We start from the raw sequence: 13,165 nt of genomic DNA, 5'->3' as shown, positions 1-13,165 counted from the left end.
ACACAGGAAAAAATACTTTTATTTTCCGTTTAGTGTAGGGAAGCACTTATTCAATGCAACAGGCCGGTGTTTTGGTACTTTCCCGGACCTGGGGCCCTTCCCCAGTAGTACTGGTTTGTGTTTGTTTGCTATTTAAAAGAGATTTCACACACCACACCACACCCCCCCCTTCACCTGCCATGCAGTTGGTGGTGGAAGGGTGTTTATGGGAGCAGGAGCATCATGGCTCTCCATAGTGGAGATTTTCTGACTTCCATTGTGTATCATCAGTGCCATTTGTTTGGAAGAATGATTGACCAAAGCTGTGTTCTTCACACTAAAAGCCTCGATAACTGAAGTTCCCAGGCCTTGATAAACCCTGGTGGTTCATGTTGATCCCAGTCAGGTAGCGCATACCCACAAGGTATACACTCCTCTGTCACAGAGCTGTGTGGCAGCTGATTTGAGTAAGTGCAAAGAATGGTGTGGGGGTGTTCTCTCAGCTATACGGAAGCTGCCTTTCTGCTTGTTTACACCTTCTGCTTGCCTTGGTACAAACAGAGGGGAGGGGAAAAAAAAAAAGCTAAACAGGACCTATCATTTATTGGTTTTGGGAGGGGGGAGGAGGGAGGAATCCACAAAACCCAAGATACACGATTCCTGAATGTGCTCAATTACAATATATTCTGGTTAGTAAAAAAAAAAAAAAAAAAAAAATCACCACCCCACAAACAAACAAAACTAAAATCAGTGAGAATTGAACTGTGGAAAAAAATAAACTACACCTACTATATCAAGTTATTTAACTCAAGGTTTCCTATTCGATTTGAATCAGTCACTTGAATTAACTCATCTTTCTACAGCCAAGGCATGCCCTAGATATTTAAATTCCTTAATTTTGCTCTGATTAGCTGCATGTGCATGTGTAGTTGAGCAAGAGTTGTGTTCATAAGATGACAAATGAGTTACACGTTTGCTTATGTACCAGCAGTTTTTGCTGTAACACCTCTTGCTCACAGACATATTTATAGAACCAAGCCAACTGTTTGTTTGTTTCCTGACTGTGTGTTGCTATAGCCAAGGCTTATTTACACCTATATATACATAAGCAAGGTTAAAAAATTGCCATAGCACCTTGTCCCTAGTTTGTGTTTTATAAAACAGCAGACCTTACCATGGCTATTTAAAGAACATAAGGGCCAACACTAATATATGTTGCAGCGGTTGCCTGTAAGCAGGAAAAATGAGTCTTTCCTAAAACCCTGATGGTGCTTTTTCAGTAATTCCTATTTATTGGGTAACTTGTCTCTAATCCTGCTGCACAGACATGCTCAGAGTAGGGACACCTTTGAGAATTAGGCTCTGGGCAGGGTTGAGGGCCAGTGGGGTAGAGCACAGGGTAAGCTGCTGGGCTGGCTCGTTAAAGTGCAGCTTAGTCACTTCCTTTGGAAAGTATGTAGGATGCACCTGCCTCCTGTGTGGGAGCCCCACCTGAGCCTCCTAAAGTTGGAGCAAAATGTTGAGGTGTCCTCTGCTTACCAGGAACGGACCTTCTCGCAGGCTGGGTTTGCTAGTCTGGTGTGGTACTGGTAGGCGCAGCAGCGAACTTAGGCTTTGCGCTGCCCAAGAAGACCCAAGAATGGGGTGAGACCTGCTGCAGGAGGTGGAACCAGACCCAGCAAAGCCTGGGGCACGAGCAGTTCTCAGTTCCATCTTGTGGCTGCTCCTGAACCTCCTCGCTTCTGTCACCTGGACAAAGGTGGAGAACCTCAGCCTGCTTTCACCACATCCCCGCTCTGCTGCGAAACAAGGCTTGGCAGAAAATCACCATGGCTTCCTTGCTTTTCTGTGGATGTAACACGCTGGTGTCTTTCATCATGAGCCTGGACCAGCCCTCTGTCAGCTGGAAAGAAGAATGTCCCTGCTTGTGTGACATACAGAGAAGCGGAGGTGTCTGAGGTAAGGACTTCAGGACCAGTCAAGGTTTGGCAGAAAGTACGCTTTCTACAGCGCACTGTATGCAGTTTTTTTTTTTTTTTTTCAGGTCAGTAATTTTGTATTGGGTGTTCAGGGGTGGCACGATGGTTTAATAGTATGTTTTTTGGTTTTGTTTTTATTCTAAGCACTTTGTATTTTCCTGGACTTCCTGACTTTATTGAAGATGGAACCTTGTTTTTTTCACCAGTTTTGCAGCATACTGTGCAAGTTGTTGACACCATCTCTTAATAGGACTGATGGTGAGGTGATCTAGCAGGGGTTAAGGTGGGCATCTTGTATGCATCTGTATATGGGGTTTCAGCATTTCTCAAGAAAGTAGCAGGGACATAAGGCATAGTGTCTTTCAGGGTATGGAACAGCTCATCGCCTTTCCTGATCGCTGACAGCGTACCATGTTTTCCCTAGAACCTTTGCAGCTTGCAGCAGGCCCCTCATCAGTTATAAGCATCAGGACTTCACTTATTTTGTGGGCCTGTAGCATAGCTTGGAGTCTGTGGGAAGATGGAAGATAGGAGGTGCTTGCAGAATGTAGGGCATAGCTTGGAAGAGCAGCTCCCGAGGAGCAGCTGACACAGGGGATTCAGGGGTGCAAATACAGTGCCAGAAGGAAGAGCGCGAAGCTCAGTTTTTACAAAGAATGCTTGGCTTACAGGGCTTCCAGTAGGCCCATATCGATTATTTAATTAATGAGTACTTTGGGAAGTCTTGTATACCATTGAGCCTCATGTGGTTTGAGATTCTTTTTCAACAAGCCATTAGTTCTTTCTACCATCCCATTTGATTAGGGGTAGAATGGGGTGTGAAATACCCATTTAATTCACTCTTGTTTTGCTGGATCTTGCACTTCTTTCCATGAAAAATGTAAGCCATTATCACTTTAGATAACATCAGGAGTAGGTAGATTTGAGAACCAAAATGATGGCCCTCACGCTGTATTTCACCCGTCGGCTTTCTAACATTTAGTTGCCATAAGCAAGCTGGAGACTACTTCTGTGAGGATGTGTCAATATCTCACAGAGGATATGAATGGTCTGATTGTCCTGGTTTCGGCTGGGATAGAGTAAATTTTCTTCTTAGTAGCTGGTATAGTGCTGTCTTTTGGATTTAGGATGAGAATAATGTTGATAACACACTGATGTTTTGGTTGTTGCTGAGTAGTGTTTACACTAGTCAAGGACTTTTCAGCTTCCCATGCTCTGCCAGGTGCTCAAGAAGCTGGGAGGGGGCACAGCGAGGACAGCTGACCCAGACTGGCCAAAGGGCTATTCCATACCGTATGACATCATGCTCAGTATATAAAGCTGGAGGAAGAAGAAGGAAGGGGGAGACGTTCGGAGTGATGGCGGTTGTCTTCCTGAGTACCCGTTACGCATGGTGGAGCCCTGCTTTCCTGAGGATGGCTGAACACCTGCCTGCTGATGGGAAGTAGCAAACGAATTCCTTGCTTTGCTTTGCTTGCGCGTGCAGCTTTTGCTTTACCTATTAAACTGTCTTTATCTCAACCCACAAGTTTTCAACCACCACCCTCCCTCCCTTATTTCCTCTCATTTGATTTCTCTCTCAATCCGTCTATTTGGCTCCCTGCTCATCATTTTCTCTCCCTTTCCCTCTCTCCTGCTCCCTGACCCTGTTTTTCTTCCACCATGTCCCTGCAGGGCTCCTCATCCCTTTTTTGATTGACTTATCCATCTCACTATCCTTTTCCCTGTACTTTTCTTTCTCTGCTCCTCAGTCCTTCTCCCTCATTTTATTTTTCCTCTTTCTGCTCCTCTGTCCTGTTCCCCATCACTGTACTTTCATTCTCTGTGTCTGCTGCTCCAGTAACGACTGCCACCTTGTCCCAGAGGAAGGGTGAGTGTACAGGCAGTGAGCCCCATAGCAGACTCGCTCCCGGGACTTATATGCATTAACGACTGAACATTTGTTGTCATCTCCTTTGCACTCGTGGCTGTGTTTGTACTCCTTTGTACTTGGTGAGTGGCTGTCAGAGAGTCCGAGGGAGCAGATTACAAGGTGGGTGTCAGGGGCCATGGCTGCAGCTGTGGGCTGGGGCTGAAGGAGCCCCAGGGGGGCCAGCGAGGCTGATGGTGATGGCCCCTCTGTGTAAAAGGGCTGCAGCCCCAGGGGATGGTGCTGCTGCTGGAGAATGCCGATGAGTCGCAAGGATATTTCCAACCCACTGGTGCAACAGGCTGACGGTCAGTTGGAGTCAGGCCACATCAGGGCAGGTCCCAGGGATTTTCTGAGAGCTGGTGGAGAGGATGCAGGAAGAGGGGCAGGAGATGGCTGTGCGCACCCCAACTCAGCAAAACTCCTCCAGCCCTGCTCACCCCATGCAGCTGCCCCCAGCTCCAGCGCCTCCCCTGAAGCCTGTCCTGTAGCCACAGACTGCCCCCGAACGCTGTCCTCATGGCAGCAAGCTGGCCCTTGAATATGCTTTATTCTCCTTAAAAGCAGGTGCCATTAGCATCAGTTCAGGGAAAGAGCGGCATCTCCAGCAGCTCCTGCAGAAGGAGGGATTCCTGCCTGAGGGGAGCTACAGTCATCCCTGTGGATAACAGCTGCTTGTTCTTTCCCTCTCTCAGAGGCAGCACTGAGGACTTGGTTGGCGGTTCCTCTCCAGGGATACTGGTGATTGCATCTGGCTCAGGTTTGTGTGGGTTGCCTTTGGCCTCATTCTCCTAGCGGCATGGTCAAAAATGGACAGCTGGATGCTTCCTGGCTGTGGACGGGAGCTGCCACAGCTGAAGCTGGAGAGGCCAGAAAAAGGTAAAGCAGCTGAAGAATAAAATAAAGAGGAGCCAGCCGGCAGCTGCCTCCAGCTGCAGACAGGAGACAGCCTGCCTCTCAATGTGAGGAAGGATCCCTCCTAGCGTAGTCCTCAGCAGATCCGATTGCCAGCATGCACCGCAGGGTCTGACGCGTAACCAGAAGCGCAGTACAGCCAGGTTGCACGTGTGAGGCTACGTATCCGGGAAGCCTTGTATTGTAAGAGCTGTAAGACACCAATCTAATCTCTTAGGTGGATGACAGTCAAGCAACTGGAGCTATGGGGCGGGCAGATAGAGAGACAACAAAGACACATCTGAGCTGTCCAATTCTCCCAGCAGCTTTGAGAGCGGGAGCTGCGGTGAGTCCTGGACCCTTGGAGGCATGTCACCCCTCTTCTGCATCCTGGTCCCTCCCTGCCCCCCTTCTCTTTCTCTCGCTGCTGTCATTTTTTCTGCTTCCCTGCACCTCTCCCTCCCTCATTCTCCAAGTCCCCCTCTTTATCTGTTGTTCTACCCCTATGTTTTCTTTTTCTCTCTGTGCTTCTGTCCTGCTCCCTGTCCCTCTTTTTTCCATCCTCTGTCTCTGTCCTGCAGCCTGTAACTAATTTTGTCCTTCTCCATCTAGGTCTGCCTTTCTATCCCAACTTTTAAAATCATTCTTTGTCTGCCCTTTAGCCCTTCACGATTCCCACCCCTCCACCTCTCTGTCTCCATGTCCCTATTTTTAAATTCCTCTATCCCTGCCCTGTATTCTAGATAGACTATTTCTTTCTTAAGAAAGAAATATCTCATTCTATCTCATTCCAGGTCCCTGTCTTTTAACTTCTTCCCTCTCTGTCCCACAGCCTATTTTTGTCTTTATTGTTCTCTCTCTGTCTGGCTTCATGTCCCTGTGCTTTAATCCCCCTGTCTCTCCCCTTCAGCTCATCAAGGTTTTTTGGCATTTATCAGTTTATCTCTGTCCACCTCACTGTCCCCTTTTTAAAAATCCTCCCTCTCTGCCCTGTGGCCCATCACTATTCTTTGTTTTTCTCTATCTTTCTCAAGCTGGTTCCCTGTCGCTTCCTCCTCCCTGGCCTGTAGCCCATCGCTATTTCCCCTCCACCATGCCTCTCCCTCTGTGGCTCCCTTTCCTTATTTTTCAATCCCCCTTCTGTGCCCTGTAGCCAATCGCTGTTGGATTGGGTTTACGTGGCAAGGTTTTGTTAGCTGGGGCGGGGCAGGGGCGGTTTCTGCGAGAAGACACCAGGAGTTGTCCCTGTGTCAGGCACAGCCAGTTCCAGCTCCAAGACGGATCTGCCGCCGGTCCAAGCTGAGCCCCACAGCAATGCCAGTTGTGCCTCTGGGATGGGCATTTAAGAAGGGGTAAAAAATGCTGCACAGACACTGTGATAGAGAAAACGTGAGCATGAAAGCCCTGCAGACACTAAGGTCGGTGAAGAAGGAGGGGGAGGAGATGCTCCAGGCACCGGAGCAGACATTCCCCTGCAGGCTGTGGTGAAGGCCATGGTGAGGCAGGTCGCCCTCCTGCAGCCTGCGGAGGTCCACGGTGGAGCAGACATGCACCTGCAGCCCGTGGAGGACCCCATGCCTCAGCAGGTGGATGTGCCTGAAGGAAGCTGTGACCCCACAGAAAGCTTGCGCTGGAGCAGGCTCCTGGCAGCACCTGTGGCACCGTGGAGAGGAGCCCACACTGGAGCAGAAGAGGAGCATGAGGAGGAAGGAGCGGCAGAGATGATGTGTGATGAACTGAGCATGACCCCTGCTCCCTGTCCCCCTGCATTGCATGGGGGTGGGATGTAGGGAAGTTGGGAGTGAAGATGAGCCCAGGAAAAAGGAGCAGGGTGTTTTTTAGATTTGTTCTTACTCCTTATTATCCTACTCTTGATTTTGATTGACAATAAATTGAATTAATTTCCTCAAGTTGAGTTTGTTTTGCCTGTGACAGTAATTGTGAGTGACCTCTTTGTCCTTTTGTCAAACTACAATCTTTTTTGTTGTATTTTTGTCCCCCTGTCTTGTTGAGGAGGGGGAGCGATAAAGCAGCTTGGTGGGCACCCAGCGGCTAGCCGAGGTCAACCCACCACAGTTGCCTTTTATCAGGCTCCCTGTCCCTATTTTTCAATTCTTGCCTATGTTTTTTGTATCCCATCGCTTTTCAAATTTTCTTTCTGCCTCTCCATCCCTATTTCTTAAATTCTTGCATAAGTTTCTCAAACCCGGTCACATTTTAAATTTTCTTGCTACCTTTCCCTCTCTCTGTCTCCCTGATCTAATTTTAATTTCTTGCCAGTGTTTCTTGTAGCCTGTTGCTTTTCAAATTTTCTTCCTACTTCTCCCTTTATGCAGCTCCATGCACATATTTTTTTTTATTCTTGTGTATGATTCTTGTATCCTGTTGCTTGGAAAATTGTCTATTTACGTGTCCTTCTATCCACCTTCCTGTCTCTAGTTCTTAATTCTTCCCTCTCTGTCCTCTACCCTGACACTTGTCACACTTTCTTTCTACATCTGTCTCTTTCTAGGTCCCTGTCCCTATGTGTTAGTTCTTCCCTATGTTTCTTGTACCCTGTTGCTTTTAGAAAATTTTCTTTCTATGTCTATCCCTATCCCGCTGTTTCTATTTTTTTATTTCTTGCCTATGTTTCTTTTCCCCTATTACTTCAGAATTTTTCCCCATCCCTTGTCTCGTCTCTATCTTGTCTCCCTGCTGGTCCCTTCAGCCTCTCTCTCCTGCCCCCCTGTCTCTCTTATTTATTCCTCCATCTCTCTGTCCCTGTTTTGTCCTGCAATCTCTCCGCTCTCCTCTACACAGTTGTCCTGCTCCCTGTCCCTCTCTTGTTCACAGCATCCCATTTTCTGGCTTCCTGTCCCACACCTCTTCTCTATATCCCTCTGTCTTTCCTCCTGCTTTTCTCTTCCCTTTTCTCCCTCTCTCCTGCTGTGTTTGGGCACTGAGCCTTGCAGACAACTCACTGCCATGATTTCTTATGTGCATTAATGAATAAACTTTTCCTGCCTCCTCTGTGCGCCTGGATGTGTTTGCAGCCCCTGGGTGCAGAGCTGGTGGCTGTGGACAGGGGAGGGGGTGATGTGCTTTGGGGCTTTGGCAATGGCCCCTGTTCCTGATGGGCTCCAGCTGGGGCCAGTGAGGCTGAGGCTGAGGCTGGGGCTGGCCCTGCTGTGTGAAGGGGCTCTTGCAGATGAGGAGCATCGACGTGTCCGCTGCATGCTGCTGAATGGGCGAGGGTCGGGCAGACGGCACTGCAGAGGAGGAAGGGGCAGAGGCAGAGACAGAAGCGTCAAGGCGGTGAAGGTCTCCTGCCGGCACCAGGAGCTGCAGTGAATCATGCGTCCTCTCCTCTGCCACCTGGCCCATCTCTGCCACCCTCCTCCAGATGTCTGCCTGCCTCCCTTCCTCCGTCTCCCTCTCTGCCAATCCACCTACCTGTATGGCTCCCCAAAACTTGTTATTCTTCTGCCAACTCTGCCTAGTACCCTGTTGCATTTTAAATTTTTTCTATGTGTCTCTCTAATTGGCTCCCTCTCCTTATTTTTTAGTTTTTCTGCACTGCCTTGTACCCTACTACTTTTAAATTTTCATTTCTATATCTTCCCCCCCATCCAGCTCCCTGACCCTATTTTTTTTTTTTAACACCTCCCTCTGCTCTGTACCCCATTGCTTTTCAAACTTCCTTTCTATGCCTCCCTCTATTTGGCTCCATTTTCCTATTTTTTATTTCATCGCACTCTTTCCTTTACCCCGTTGGTTTTAAAATTTTCTTTATACGTATGTATCTCTCCCACCAGCTCCCTGGCCTTATTTTTTAATTCTCACCTGCGTGAATTGTACCCCATCGCTTCTTGAATTTTCTTTCTATTTCTCCTTTCTCCCTCTATCTTCCACCCTGTCTCAATTTTAAAATTCTTTCCTGTACCCCACCACTTGTAATTTCTCTTTCTGTGTATCCACCGTCTGTCTCCCTGTCACTATTTTTTAATGTTTTCCTGTCTGTCCTGTACCCCATTGCTTTTGAAGTTTTATTTCTATGTCTCCCACTATGTGGCTCACTGTCCCTATCTTTTTAATTCCTCCCTTTAGCTGGGGAAGGGTCTGCCCAGGCATGCCTGCCTGCGGGAGCTGGTGAAGGGGAACTGTCTGATGAGGGAATCCAAGGGGGTCCTGCAGACAGCCGCTTCCAGCAAGGAATGGCCAGTGCCTGCAGCGAGGAAGCATCCCTCTGAGCCGTCCCTGACAGAGCGCACCACCAGCACGCGGTGCTGGGAGCTCGGTGCCTCCATCCGCTGCCTGGGAGAGCCGCTGGGAAGCTTTGTGGTGGAGGAGTGTCGAGGCACCTGCTACCGAGGCAGACAGAAAAGCGTTAGAGCAGTGAAGGTCTCCTGCCGGTGCCAGGAGTTGTGTTGAGTCATGTGTTCTCTCGTGTGTATCCCAGTCCATCTCTGCTGCCCTTCCCCAGATCTCTGCCTGCCTCCCTGCCTGTCCCCGCTTCTGTCTCCCACTCTGCTGGCCCACCTACCTGTCTGGCTCCCCAAAACTTGTTACTCTTCTGTGAACTCTGCCCTGTACCGCTTCACCTGTTTTTTTTTTTCTGTTTCCCTCTTTGTGGCTCCCTCTCCCTATTTTTTAACGCTTTCCTGTGTTTTCCGTACCCTGGTGCATTTTAATTTCTCTTTCTACGTTTCCCTCTCTCCTGTGCCCTGTCCCTATTTTTTACTTCCTTCCTCTGTCCTGCACCCTGTCACTTTTAAAATTTTCTTTCTATGTTCCTTCTATCTGTCTCCCTGTCCCTGTTTTTTTTTAATATTCCCGTGTTTCTTGTACCTGTCCACTGTTTAAATTTTCTTTCTGCATTGTCCTCTATCCATCTCCCTGTCCCTATGTTTTAATTCTTGTCTATGTTTCTTGTACTCAGTTGCTTTTTAAAATTCCTTCTAGATCTCCCTCTATCTGGCTCCCTTTCTTGATTTTTAAAATTCTTCCCCATATTTCTTGTACCCCATTGCTATTTAATTTCTCTTTCAAGAATTCCTTTTATCTGGCTTCCTTTCCCTAAATTTTAATTCCTCCCTGTCTTCCGTATACCCTCTCACTTTTTAGATTTCCTTTCAATATTTCCTTCTCATCCCTGTTCCTATTTTTTAATTCTTTCCTGTTTCTTGTAGCCAGTTGCTTTTAAAAATTTCTTTCTATGTCTCCCTCTATCCCATCCTGTGTCCCTATTTTTTAATTCCTCCTTCTCTGTCCCGTACCCAGTTGCTGTAAAAAATTTCTTCCTTTGTCTCCATTTATTTAGTTTCCTGTCCTTTTAATTTTTTTTTTCCTGTCAATACTATACTCTGTCAATTGAAAATTTTGTTTCTATGGCTACTTTTACCCAGTTCACTGTCTTTATTTTCTAATTCTCTCCTGTCTGTCCTGTACTCTGTTGCTGCTTCAATTTTCTTTCTATGTCTGCTTTTATCAAGCTCCCTATCTGTACGTTTTAATTCTTTCCTGTGTTGTGTACCCTGTTGCCTTTAAAATTTACTTTTATGTGTGTCTCTATTTCCCCATTCTTATTTTTTAATTTATTCTTGTCTTTTCTTAAAGCCATCACATTTTACATTTTCTTTCTGTGTCAAAGGTTATCTACTTTGCTGTCCCTATTTTTTGTTTTTGTGTCTATCCTGTACCCTGTAGCTTTTAAAATTTTCTTTCCATGTCTCCTTTAACCACTTCACTTCTTTATTTGTTTCTCATCTGCCCTGTACCTAATTGCTTTTTTTGCCTATTCTTATTCTGTTACTTTTCCTTGTCTTTCCTTAATGCCTCTGCTTTTATAATTTTCTTCATCTGTCTCCATCACCCTACCCTTATTTTAATTTATTTCTTGTCCTTCCTTAATGCCTTTGCTTTTAAAACTTTCTGTCTCCTTTTATCCCCTTTGCTGTCTTTATCGTGCTGTATTTGTTTTAATTATTTCCTGTCTTTCCTTAGGGCCTTCCCATTTTAAATTTTCTTTCTCCACCTTCAGTTTGCTGTCCCTAGTTTTTAGTTTCCCCCTTCGTTTCCCTAATGCTCATCGCTTTGCAAGTTTTCTTTCTACGCCCACTTTTATCCCGTTCACTGTCTGTGGTTTTTAATGATTTTTTGTCTTTCCTTAGTGTTGTCGCTTTTTAAAATTGCCGTTTAAGTCTGTGTTGTAGTTCACCGTTGGTTCGTTCTTCTCTCAGTCCTTTGGCTTTTCAAGCGTTCTACTTTTATCTCACTTGCTGTCGTTAGTTTTTAATTGTCCTTTCTTGTCTTTCCATAGTGCAATCGCTTTTTAAATTTTCTTTTCCCTCTCCGTTTTAGTTCACCAATGCTATTTTTTCATTTCTTCCTTATTTCCTTCATCGCCGTTCCCTTTAACATTTCCTGTCTCCTTTTCTCCTCTTCGCTGTCTCAATTTCCCTCTCTTCATGTTTTAATTATTTCTTGTCTTCCCTTAGCGCCCTCAGTTTTTGGATTTTCCTTCTCCATCCCTTTAGTTCCCTGTCCTATTGGTTAATTTTCCCATTTACTTCCCTAATCCCCGTTGCTTTTCCAATGTTCTAGGTTTACTCTTTCCCCTTGGACTTATTGATTTTTAATTATTTCTTCTCTTCCATTACTGCCCTTGCTTTTTAAATTTTCTTTCTATGCCTCCGATCTTGTTCGCCATCGCTATTTGTTAATTTTTGCCTTATTTCTTCAATCAAGCCATTTGTTCGTCCCTCTGAGCACCCCTCTGCTACTGCCACGATGCCTCCTGAGGTCTTAGACGTTCCCCCCAGGACACTTTTAGCTTCGTATGCCCCCTCTGCTAAGGTCTCTGTTACCAAAAAAGAGCATTCTTTTTCTTCTCTATGCCATCTAGGATGCCTCCTGAGACCTTCCTTGTGCTCCACAGCATTTTGATCTCTCTCTCTCATTCAATCTCTTTTATCCCTCCAAGCCTTTTACGAGCCCTCTGCTACCAGTCACCCTGCCTCCCGAGAACTTTTTTGTGTACCACAGCCCTGTTTTAGCTCTGTAGCAGACTTTGATCCTCTCTCGTTCCCTCAGAAACCTGTCCTCAGGTTTGTTTGTGTCTCAGAGCACTCTCATCATCCTGTCTGCCATCTAGGGTGCCTCCATTTGGTCCCCAGCCTCCTGAGGACATCTCTAGTCTGTTCAAAATCCCTCCAGACTTCCTCCTTGTGTCCCTGAGCCTTCCTTAGTCTCTCTGGCCCATTCAGGACCCCTCTCATGGTGTCACAATGGCTATCTATGCCTTCAAGGTTGCCCTTAGCACACCTTTAGCTTTGTAGTGGACCTCGCACCCCTCTTGTTCCCTCCGAAGACTTCCTGAGTCCGTATCTGTGACCAGCCCAGTTATTCTGTCCTCTCTCCCCTCTAGCCATGCCTGTATTCGTTCCTTGGCTGTCTGATGCCATGTTTACTCAGTTGAGATCCCCTATGGATTTAACCATCGTGTCCCCAGTCCTTTTTTCTGTTTCTCTGGCTATCTCGGGACATTTTTTCTCCCACTCACGATGCCTCCAGAGACCTTTCCTTGTGCTCCACATCATTCTTGTAGTACTTTGAGCTGTACAGCACCCATTTGTTCCTCTATGCTATCTAGGATTCCCATGTTCAGTCCCCAGCCACCCAAGACCATCTGTACTCTGCTCAGATGATCACCTGAGCTCCTCCTTGTCATCCCAAGCCACTTCTTGTCTATCAGCCCCCCTCAACACCCCTCTCCTCACAGTCACGACACCTCCCGAGACCTTCCTCGTTCTCTACGGCACCTCATAGCACCGTCTTGCCCTTTCCATCTCTCTCATTCGGTCGGAGCCTCCTGTCTGGCTTTGCTACGTAGCGCTCTCTTATCTCTCTGCCATTGAGGGTGTCTTCATTCGGTTCCTCTCTCAGTCAGCTGTAGTTTGCCTGGATGTTCTCCTGAGATTCCAAGGCTCTCATTGTGTCTCCAAGACTTTTTTCTTACCCCGCCCCCTCATAATTCCTCTACTCTCCATAATGATGCTTTCTGAATCCTTTCTTGTACGCCACAGCACTCTTGTAGCACTTTAGTTCCATTTAATTTTTTTTTTTTTTGGTGCTCTTTGGAGTGCTCTTATCTTACTCTTTACCATTTAGAATGCCTTCATTCAGCTCCTGGCCCCCTGACGACATCTCTACTGTGTTGAAATCGCCCTCAGAGTTCCTCATTGTTATCTGTGACGCTTCTTTGGTTTTTCAGGCCCCCTCGGGACTCCTCCGCTCCCTTTGCCAAGCTCTCACGAGACATCCCCTACACCCTAGAGCCCTGTTTCAGCTCGGCAGGGCACTTTGCACACCTCTTTTCCCCTCTAAACTCTTCTTGAATCTGCCTCTGTTACCCTGGTGTCGT

This window comes from Platalea leucorodia, assembly GCF_965183815.1.
Source record: "Platalea leucorodia genome assembly, chromosome: 19".
NCBI lineage: Eukaryota > Metazoa > Chordata > Aves > Pelecaniformes > Threskiornithidae > Platalea > Platalea leucorodia.
This window is presented reverse-complemented; position numbering follows the sequence as displayed.